This window comes from Buteo buteo, chromosome Z (assembly GCF_964188355.1).
Source record: "Buteo buteo chromosome Z, bButBut1.hap1.1, whole genome shotgun sequence".
In the NCBI taxonomy this organism is placed as follows: domain Eukaryota; kingdom Metazoa; phylum Chordata; class Aves; order Accipitriformes; family Accipitridae; genus Buteo; species Buteo buteo.
This window is the reverse complement of record NC_134204.1, coordinates 19,740,055-19,751,928: the sequence shown is the minus strand read 5'-3', so window position 1 is coordinate 19,751,928 and position 11,874 is coordinate 19,740,055. Positions and strand designations below refer to the sequence as shown.

General features: G+C 41.4%; 1 pseudogene; it reads left to right on the top strand.

The window, feature by feature from the left end:
• The first annotated feature begins 3,308 nt into the window (after positions 1–3,308).
• On the top strand, positions 3,309–9,420 carry LOC142026708 (granzyme A-like; annotated as a pseudogene).
• The last annotated feature ends 2,454 nt before the right edge of the window (positions 9,421–11,874 follow it).

Here is an 11,874-nt window from a genome sequence, read left to right as displayed (position 1 = left end):
TGTTCCCCCCTTATTTACTGTTTAGCATATATATCTAAGTGAAAAGGATGTGGGTTTTGGTTTTCCTCTTAAGGATATTTGACATTTGCAACTGTGGCAAAGGCAAAAAAACCTCACCAATGTTGTAGCTTACAGCAGAAGTGTTAGTAAAAAATTGCACCATCCATTGTGGTGTGAAGACAGGATCTGTCCCCCTTCATGTTCTCTCTGTAGCATTTGCAGAGAGCTAATAGATGAGTACTGGGGTGAAACCTTGCAAGTAACTACATGTCCAGTTACACAGTGGGACTCAGCTCACAGAAATTTAGGCTTGCTTCAGTTCAAGATGTATAGTTCATTCTAGACACCACAGGTGACCTCCAAGTCAGAGATGAATCCCAGCCTATTCTCTAGTAGAGAGTTATCTGTGCTGTTCAGGAGCCCCTCAGGGCCAAGGAATCTGACGTTCGCTTCTTTCAGCATCTCATCCTACCTCATTAGCTTTGTGCTGGATGAGCATCCATATAGTACTGACGGTGGTTTAGTGGCCTAGAGCTAAGGGTATCATGCCATTTAAAGTGTCTTAGGGTGTCTTAGGTCTGCCTCAAGGTACAGAAGGCCATGGGTCTTCTGTAGATGCTATGTCAGATTTGCCAGCCCTGTGCCCATGTCTGGGAAACCCAGGGTATCTCAAATGTCACTAAATGCGTCATTTCAGGCAGCTGAATTGAGTCCTGAAAACTGAATAATCTTATTAGAGCCTTGTAAAGGCGTAGTTCCTCGCTTCCAAATATAAATCCAAATAATAGAAATAACTTCCATCAGTATTAAATAATTTGGAATATCAAATATTCTATTAACTAACTAGGTACATTCAGTGAAGTGTCACTACTGCACAGTCTGGAAGGTTTCTTGAAGACTTGATCCCCATTACAGTCAACCTGCAGAAAGCTGCTGCTTTCTGGCTGCATCACATCTTTGAGCTCAGTTGGCCCAGCCTGATGTGAGTTTTACCCGTAGAAGACCTTGGACATGCAGCTGGGTCAAATTTGGTATTGGCCTCCCTTCTGGGACAAAGGGTAATTGTTGGTGATTTCTCTGAAGGAGGCAGGTGCGGAGCTATTTTCAGAGATCACAGAGCTCTTTGTCACTGATACAGCTTGTTCAGTACTGTCGAGTGCTTCTGCCCCTTATCTTATACTCAGTTGTTTTGATAATTTTGCTTCCCCAGTGACTATGCTCCTTTTTCATTCATGCTGCTTTCTGTGGTGCGAAAGGTGAACGTCAGGTGTGATTTTAGGAGACCAGTTCAGGAGACCAATTTAAACCACAGCTCTAAACCTTCCAGAGCCGCTGGGTGCTGATGTTCAGGCAGTGTCTTAGCTCAGCCGCAGGGCTGGTGCCTGGGGCTGGGGAAGGGAGGGCAGGAGAGTGGTGCAGAGTGGGCAGCCGCCGGGAGCACAGCGAGGCAGAGCTGGGGTGCCTTCTCTGTCTCCTCCCTGGGCTGCCCCATCCCCAGCCCCACTCCAGTGTGTTTGTCTGGACACATCCCTCAGTGGCTGGGGGACGCACTCCCAGGGACTTGCTGGGGAAGGGACAGGATGTGTGGTCGGGATACCTATTTTACTTTCTTCTCTGGTACCAATGTCTCATGGTATTTACCTGTTGTCTTTTCTGCCTCAGCTATTTGCTCAGCTTCCCTATTTTCATGTATTTACTGTGTGATATCACAGAAAAATGTAGTAGCACAGAAATACAAGTAGATGAAGTTAACTCAGAGAGTCCTCAAAGCCTTGTAGTGAATCAGCGTGACTTGTATGAAGTTGAATGTACTTGGCGGAAAGAATCCAGCATTATATATTATGCTGTGGAAATGCAAGTCTTCTGTCTGGTCACAACATGGGTCTGTTGCCCATTTTGTCTCTTATATTGCTTTCTAAGCTAACCAGTGACTGGGAGGGCAAAGCCATAGAGGACTGGAACCTAACTTTGCCTTTAGGACCCTCTTTGCAGAGATAACCTCCAGTAGGTGAATAATCCCAGGATTAGCTGGAGGATGGAGTAATTTTGGGGTAACTAGAGCTGGCTCTCCTATGAGCTGATGAAGAAAGTCACATGTTTTCTTTTCAGAAGAGTCTTCTGAAATATGAAATGTGTTACATTGTGTCGCGTCAAGTACATGTTTTCAAACTGGGTTATAACTAGTAAGATTCTGTGCCATAGAAACAAGCATCTCAATGCTATAATCTCATTCAACAATCTGGAGAGCTGCTGTTCTCTAACTCTTGAATAAAAACAACAGCTAGCTGTATTGGGCAAGTTACATTTCTGATTCTTTCTAAAGGTACTTAAGATGATATCAGCCTTTTTAAGTTCTTCACACTAGGGCATGCTGTTTTTTTGTAGTGGTTTACTGGCAAGGTGTGCAGAACATGGGTCCAGACACAGAGATTTGCAATACAGAAATGTCTCTTCCACCACTGTGTCTTTTTATCTTTTTCTTGTGACTACTGATTAGGTATTTTGTTTGCCTTTGACACTTGTATGCTCTAGGGTTTTCTGTATCCAAATTCTGCACCCTCAAAAATTATTGCTAAGAAAATACAAATTGCTCTGCCCTCCATGTGTGTAGCTTGTCTTTTGTGTGAGACATTCCTAAGCTTATCAGACAACAGACGCCTGCCAATTCTCAGTGGCTCTCAGAAAATTAATATATGAATCTTTTTTAGTCTTTCAACTGAAAATGTTACCTGGGCAGTGGATTTGCTGGCTGCTGATTTATCTTGGTCCACAGTTTGGGAATGACTTTTGTAGTCTATATGCCCTGAGTTTTCCCTTTCACTGGTGTTCTGTGAAGACTTTTCAGGTGGCCCTTGTATTTATTCTCCCATTTGTTCACCAGCTTGAATATGGCCAGTTTCATTCTTCTCACATATTTCCATCTTTTTTTCTTTACAGTAAAAAGAGCGTTTAGTTCTCTGAGGCACTTAGGTTTTATTATACATCCATCCCATGTAATGCTCAGGAATTTTCTCGTGCACTTGTTTTCTGATATAATACCTGTGGTGAATGCCTGCTGAAGTTCCTGGAAGACTTGGACCAATTAATGTTGATGCATGTTGGGGATTCAAGAAACAGACAGGTTTTAAATAAACCTGAAGAAAGAACCGAAAGAAACCTAAATAATACAATATTAATGATGTACAGGGAAACTTCAAGAGAGAGACCTATTCATAAAACCTTTCAACCACCATCTTCTGTAGGGGACATTTAAATAGAAAAGACTATATCGTAATTTACAATGCTCTTGTCAGTAAATAGCAGCAGCTATGAGAAGCCACCTGTTAGCTCTACTGCTCTAATTGCTGTTATCCTACCCCTGAGATGTAAGTACTCATCTAAGGATAAAAATATCCAAATTCCTGATTCCTCTGGACAACATGTAACATAATTACACTTCTGTTGCATTTCAGATGGCTGCAGGGACATTATCGGAGGACACATTGTGTGTCCTCATTCCTGGCCTTATATGGCTGCTATCCAGAGAAAGAATTTAACTGAGTGTGGAGGAGGAGCTCTTGTGGAAAAGCAATGGGGTCTGAGGGCAGTGCATTGTGAAGAATTATCTTACACTGGGGCAATTTTAACTCTTCATTGAGGTGGGGGATGGTATGCAAGCCTGTAAATAAAGAAAGATGGATATTGATTTTTAAGAAATGTTAAAAGCTGCCGTTGTCTCACTAAACTGATCTAAGAACTTGTCATTCTGTTTTAAGTTGTTTTGTAAACTACTGATCTACATAGTGTACTCCTAACCTTCATGACTTAGATCCTACCAATTATGCATCTGAAAGAGCAATGCCTTAGAGGAGGGATTATATTCCAAAGTGCTTTAAGCAAATCTTACCTGTGTGCTTGGGACTAAGCCTCCAAACACACTGAGAGATGAAGTTGAGTTAGAGGGAAAGACTATTCCTCCCATTTTAAGTGACATGGGCCCACAAAAACTGAACATCAGTCATGACTATGACAAGGAGCCTTGGCCTTTTGACAAGTCAAATGTGAGCACAAGCACCCCTTCCCCAGATGGGAAACCCTAAGGCTGGCACAGCTGTTGAACAGCTGGCTCAGGATAAGGAGGACATCTACTGTTCATGTTAGGAAGTAAAATGCCCTGGTTTTGCTAAAATGTTCTCTAAATTGTTATTTTATGCCCCCCCTCCCCAGTATTTTGAGTAACTAAAAGCAAACCAATTACAATAAACCTGTGCAAACCTGACCTCCTAAAACACAGTGTGGGCAGCTCGGCCAGCCTTCTTGCACGAGCTAGTCTGAAATAGAGGACACAGCTCCTTTCTAAGGGACTTTGACTTTCACACTTCTTCAGCTGAATCAGGTTTTGTTGCAATTTTTTGTAAGGGTAGACATATTCACACCTAACGTGCTGTTTTGGATATTTACAAAACAAAAGCCAAGTCTTTCTCTTTGGAATTAAGACATTTTTTAATGGGAGCTGGAGTCTTTCACTCTTCAGTCAATGGCAGTAGTTTTTTTTGGTTTGTTGTTTTTTCTGCAAGCTTCTCTGTATGCACAGTGGCCAATTGCCTGGGCTTTCTGCAAGTCTAGCAGTTGCACCTCTGTAGGGAACGATACATGAATGAGTCCCAGGGATGGAGTTTAGTGAGTCTTATATCATTCTCACTGTGTAAGCATGCTTTGTAGATAAAAAGATAAATTTTTAGGATCCAGCACTGCCTTTGCAGCTATTTTCACGAGCAAACACTCACATACAAATAAATGAATTGTAACTTTAAGTGAGACATGCAGCTGGAATGAAGAAAATACCTTTTTTTTTTGTTTGGATTGATAAAATCTATGTTCTGGCTTGAATAAGTTGTCCTGTTGGTAGTGAGATTGTGTTCTGAAGATGAAGCACAGGAAATCAGTGGTATATCTTCTGGCAATCTCACCTTACTGGGCTGCGTTAAGTTTAGTAGGGCAAAATGAAGAAAGACAATCTCTAATAAATAAATTTCTGATGACGCTCAGAGAGCTCGGAGGAGGGGGAGATTTATGAGTTGCTTAACTCTTACTGTTTATTTGCAGAAACTGGACACATAACTCTCTTTGGGTTTTGTCAGTCGCCCTTTTTAATATTCACTATAGGGGTGTCTTGAGTTAGGCAACACCCATCCTTCTTTCCTAGTGAGCTGAATCCTGTATTTAGTGAAGTTAAGGACAAAACTCTTTAATATTAAAGATGTCCACTTTAGCAGAGCACTTACCTGTATGCATAATGCTCAGAATGACTATTGAGTATCAATGTGTGTTCTGATATCCCGCTGATGTCAGCAAGACAACCTACATGCTATTAGTCAGGCATGTTTCAGTCCTTTGCAGGATTAGGTCTTAAGTCCAAGGGAGACCATTAAAAGATTAATGGAAGGCATCAGTGCCAACAGTCCTTGAGCAAGGGACTCTCCTTAAAAAGCCAGTAGGCTTTTTCATTAAATTAATTCCAAACTCCGGAAATCCCTGAAGCTCACCTATCACACCATTATTTCACCAAACTAGATTTACAGTAAAGAAATGTTACTTTGTAGAGGAAAATACAAGCTCATGTCAAAACATCAAAATGAACAATATCCTTCCCTATGTTTTAATCATGTTATTGTAATACAAAATTGTGAGCATTGTGTTAAACGACTTTTGATTATCTTGAGAGATGTTGCTCAGTTTCAGCAGTGACCTTCTCTCCCTGTACTTTCTTTAAATTACAGATTAAACAAATCAGAAGTTAGAGTTGTTCTTGGAGCCCATCAAGCATCCCATAGCTGAAGAAGAACCATGGATATTTAAGGTTATGAACTACTTCCAAGCCTTCCAGGTCTTCCAAGGAAAATGATATACTGTTCCTCAAGGTATTGTGTTAATTGCTGTTGTATTATTATAAAAGGAATTTTGCTGATGATCGTTTTGGCTGTTCTTTGATACTGAAGAGTACGTTGTTTAGATAGCTTAACAATATCACAGAACACCCTGCTTTTGGTTGTACTAATCTAGATAAGGTTACAGGATCGCTGGCACTGTGAGCAAGGATGACATTTCTGGCCCATTCTGTGCTCTAAAACTGTCTTTAACCCACTCACTACAGCAACCCCTCCAAAACCCCAAAACATATTCTTTAGTAATTTTTCAAAGGCAGTGCTGAAGTGATATATGCAATGGACTCTGAGTCACACCTGTATCCCAAAGGGATACTTTGTGCTGGACTAAGCAAAAATAGGGATGAAACTTACTGTTAATTATTTGGCCTAACCACATAAAGTAAAAGTATGGATAATACAGGACATAGGTGAATTCAGCTCTAGGAGCACAGAGTGGTCACATACTGAAGAGGGCTCAGGACACTGCAGAATGAAACATGGAAAGATGTCCTTGCCAACATCATCATCCTGGATGCCAAAGTGGGGCAGGGCTCAAAGAATTTCCTGTGTACCAGCTCCTGTTCAGCCTCGCTCATGCCTCATGTGTCCCTGCACTGAGAGCTCTGTTAATCCAGTGCTGAGATTGACATGAAGGCAGCCATGGGTGTTTTGAAAAGGGAGAGGGCAGTCTTTACGTGGGAAACCTGTAAATGGTGAAATGGTTCTGGAGGACTGCCTTCCTGGTACCAGTAGTTTCAGTGCTTATCCAAAGTCCCTGAGAAATATAAGACTTGTACATCATCTTGCCTATACCTTTAGAAACATCATGACTTCAGTACGATGCCTAAGAAATCTTGGATGGATCTTTATTCAGGCTATGCTTTAATGTTACAGCTGTGATAATGAAGAAATAGTTTTATGTAAAGGATCAATATATATATTTAAAATAATTGACAAGGTACAGTATATTATGAATATTACCACACGTGTGAAATAATTGGTGGAATTATATGGAAAAGGAAGTGATGACTTGAACCTGATTTCTAATATTTAGGTGGTATCACCAGTTTGATATGACAATGAGACAGGGAGGAAACTAGCAATGTCCCTTTCTGGAACTAGCTGGAGCATTTACAGACATCTGTGCCCTCAGCAACTTATTGCTGCCAAGCGTGAGAAGCTTCTTCTCCTAGATGATAGTGAGCCTTCTCCATCTGTTTCATTGCAAAGGCAGACAGGTTCATTTCACTGGCTTCTTCTGTGGCCACTAGCAGCTTATCAGGAGAACCAGGTTATTTGTGAACACAATACCAAAATGGATTGCTAGGAAGTAGTATTTCTAGAGCTGAAAGTTACAAATCTGTTCCAGAATGACATGGATACCATAAAACCCTTTGTCTGAATTTGACACAGGAGGAAGAATAGTGTTAGTACCAGGGCTCACCTCCTATCTCTACAGTTCTGCTGTAATAGAGTTCTAAGTGACTTGGGATGAACTGTCCATCTTTGGAAATTCCCATGAGCACTGGTGATAATAAACCATAAGGATTTTTTGGATAAACTTGTGATTTGTTGGAGTGCCTTTTTAAAAAGGTATAAAAGCAGAATCATTTAACTGACAACCATTCAGCAACATATATAACCACCTGTGGAATCACTCATGGTGTGGTGACTCTGTGTAAACCAGAAAATGTCTGTTCAGTAGCTCTGAGCCCTTACCAAGCACATTGAGGATATCTGTTAGGGTTTGGCTATGTTTTCATTTACAGGCTTAAATTGGCCTCTGCTGAAGGATGAATCTGTTAGGTAACAGCCAACAAAACACAGACAGTTTGGATCATTTAAGCCCTTTTGAATCTTTCAGAGCAAAAACTTGGCAGTCTGAAGAGTTCAAGACCTCATTTTAACCCAATTAAGTTGCTGCTGCCATGTCTAATTGGTTATAGCTTTTCTTTTCATCTTTATTACTGGCTACATTGCACTGAGCTTTGAGACTTTTCTGTGTGTCAGTCAAACACCAGAGTCTGATTTCAACACAGAAGTTCAGTGGCAAGTTAGGTTCTTGAATAGGACATAGATCCAACAGCCTAAGTCCTGTGCAGGTTTTTAATTTCCTACTGTAATCAATGGGAAGCTGGGCTTGAACACACTACTGCTGCCATAGATAGGAAATTGCTATACAGACACCAGGGAAACTCTTGGATTTGCAAAGGGGCAATTAAGCTCAGGATCTGTTCCTAAATATTGAAAAGTGATTTATAAGAAAAGTATCGGTAAAATGAGACTAAATGCCAATTGAAACTAGATTATACTTTCCTTCCTTTCTGCATGAGAAAGCATTTTTTTCTTTTTTTTTTTCCAGCTGAATAAATACGTGCAACTTTTGCCTCTGCCTGACTCTTGTGAAGATATCAAACCTGGCACAACATGCAAGGTGGCCAGCTGGGGAGTCACATCTTCAGGAAAGCCATCAAAATATCTTTGGAAAGCAACTCTTAAAATTGTTGGTAGAAAAAGCTGTGAGAGCAAATATGGAAATTACACAAAAATAACCAGCAACATGTTTTGTGCTATAGCGAAAAGAAATTATTGAAGAGAGATGCTTGCCAGTTAAGAAGCAAAGTTACAATGAGGAAGTGATATGCTTTTAACAATGGTTCCCTTTTCACTGGGAAAAAAGCAGTGCTAGACACTTAATGAGGCTGATCAGGTTCACAATGATTTTAACCACATTTATAAGAGACTTTATTGCTGTGAAAAAGAAGTGTTAAAACTTTGAGTACTTTAGCTCAATGTATACAACAAGATTGAGAAGATGGGAATTTGAGTCTGGGATTATCTCAGTTAACCTCAGGTGCATTTCTTTAGCTAAGGTGATCTCCTTAGGCACCACCTGTAGTTATTGGAGAGAAAGAAGAACTTTCAGGGTCTGAATCATCTGATGCTTTCCAGATATCAATGTCTGAATAGTACAGAATTAACTGTACACTCAAAAGTGCTGTTTGGATCTTGCTTTTGACGTCTTCTGCGCTGAGTCCAGAAGGGCCAATTGCTAAAGAACTGAGAATCAATTTATATCAACAACAAAAAAATACCTTTTGAAATAGAATTATAATAGGACTGTGCTGGTCTACAACATTGACTTCAAAGACTCCCTCAGGGTTGAAAAAGCAACTTCTCCTTATACCTCACCCAAGTCCCATGAAGTGACATAAACCAACTGATCCATTTCATAGGTTGGAACAGGTTAGAAGCAACATTTCCAAACATGCTTATGCACTGCAGGTGGCACTGCATGCTCCTCTGAAGAGCAAGGAACACACATTGATAGTTACTTTATTTTGTGTTCTAGGGAGATTCAGGTGGGCTGTTAATCTGTGCTGGTCGATACAGTGGGATTGTTTCTTTCGGAAAAGGATGTGGAAGAAGAGACATTCCTGGAGTTTATACATGAGTGACCGAAAAATATATTGACTGGATAAAAAAAAAAAATTCCCTTCACAGAGATCCATGAGACAGGCAAGACAGTTTTAATAAATACTGTGCTGTGCATTAGAACTAGGTGATGCTGCTTTAGGGCGCCGCCTTTAAAAAGTACTTTACAGCTTCACTAACACCACCACAGCTTTATAAGAACAGTTCAAAGTATTCCCCTTTGTACAGATAATGTTTACTCATCTTTAGTAGGAAACTCTCTCTTAGATAACACGATTTGTATTGGACTTCACCTTACTTCTTAGTGTGATGGGAAAGTACTGATCACCTTATTCATTGTGCCTGGGATGAGGCAACATTTTTGAATGTGTACTTACAGAAAAATTCAATTTCAGACTGACAGTGAATGAGATGCCTGCTGATTGAGAAAAAACAGAACAAAAGCCTTAAATGTTCAAATATTTTGCTGTGATGTTATTCAAAACTAAATACTTCAATTCTCCATTACTAAATATTTATTTAACTAAATTAATTTTCAAAGAGTTAAAGTATTAAACAGATAAATATTTTTTCCAACTAACCTTCCATTATGAGAGAGAGAAAAAAAAAATTCTCTTATTTTTCCTAGGTTATTTTCCCCAATTTTTTTTTGGTGATCAACAAAATAATATCTTTTCACAACTTGGTTCATGATCTCACACTTTCAGGGAATGGTCAGTTGAAAAAAGTATAATAACTGTTCGTCATGGGAGTAACTGTACTTCTCTAACACAGTGCCTATCTAAAATCTGTCAAAACAAACAAGGATTTTGCTATGGATTTCAACAGGCTTCTACTAACAGAAGGACCTGCTATGTTTCTGAAGAAGCCTGTGGTTATCTTGGTGTATTCCCATTATCTTCCAAATATTGTCTATGTTTTTTTTTGCCAACAGTTTGGAAGTGGCCATCAGCAGGGTTTCTCTGCTTCTTTGGTTATGGCATTAGTATGTACCAAATACTGTAAACTTTGGAATGTTGCAGAGGCTTGAATAAATAACTCCAACACATCAACATACTGGCCTTGATTATTGACCAGCAGCCGTGTCACTGCATTGAGCAGAACAAGCCCTGTCTCATAAAGGCTGTGCAGATAAAGAAGAAAATGGACACTGCAAAGCTGAGAAGAAAATGGACGCTGCAGACTGGGCTGGTAGTTGGCCATAGTGCAATAAAACCTGCCAGTGTGGTGTATGGGGGCTTGATCCAATTCTCACTGAAGGTCATGAGAATGAAGATCTTAAAAGATGCCAGTAAGAATTGGCTCAGGACTGGAATAAATAAGGACAGAAACTGGGAAAAACTGGGGAAAAAGGGGAAGCGATATAAAAGTGGAAAGAATAATACACCACTGTTAACACTTTTCAGCTGGGGGTCTCAGAGGATGTTGCAAACACAAATTGTCCCTTTTATCTTTGTCAGATAAGTAACATAAAGGATATTCTTCTTCTTCTTCCTATCCCATAGGAGACTTTTCGCACCCTGCAGCCAAATAACAACTAATTGGTGTTTATCCTCTCAAAGGCAAAGATTTCACTCGCTCTATTCCTGTGAACAGTGGCTGTCTCTCAGTCACTGATGGGAAATAATGAGTGATAAGAGTCTGGGAACCATAACCCAGCAGGTTAATTCCAGTTCAGGTATTGGGCTTGGTGTGTATGATCTCCTGTAACGACTTGACTTCATTTACAGCACCTTTTTTTCTCTGATGGGCGATGTAGCAGGTGGAAGGGCATTACTGCCAGCCCCCCAGCGCACCACCAGGCCTGACTGCCCCTGCCCAGGCCCCGGGGCTCCCCCCCACCCCGCACACAGCCCGAGACCCATGTCCACCCCCAGGGTCATCAGCCCCTGCCCCAGCAACGCCGCAGCAGGGCTGGTCTCCAGCTCCCCTCAGCCTGGCCCTGCCCCGCCATGGTTCCTGCTGAGCCAGGCCTACCCACAGGCTGACATCTTGGCCTGGCCTTGGCCTGTCCCCAGGGAGTTGCAGGACCAGTGAGCCGAGCAGTAACCTTGACTCATTTTCTGCCCACCCTGAGGCGAGCAGAGTCTTTATTCCATCCACATGCAACAGGAGGGAAGACTTTGCTAGCACTGAAATCCCCATGTCTCGAGGCAGTGCCTGTCCCTCTGCCCCTCTGGGTGAGGGGCACTCTGGGCCAGGGAACATGGCTGGAGTTTTGCAGCGGGGCTGCAAAATGCCTGCAATTCTGCATTTTATTAGTACCCGTGAAAGCACACAGCGGAAGGATGTCTGGTTCTGCAGCCAGAGGTAGGCAAAGGTGCAGGTAAGGGTGAGTGTTGGCTAAAGGAGGTGACCCCTGGTGCCACTCACCGCTGAAACCACTGCTGGGCTGGTTCTCAGAACTGAGCTGAAAACAGGAAAGCCACAGAGAGGAGCTCCAGGTACATTACAGGTTTACAGTAACAGACAACCACGAAGACTGACAAAATTAAGCTAGAAACACATTCTCACTCAACTGAGAGGAGCTCAT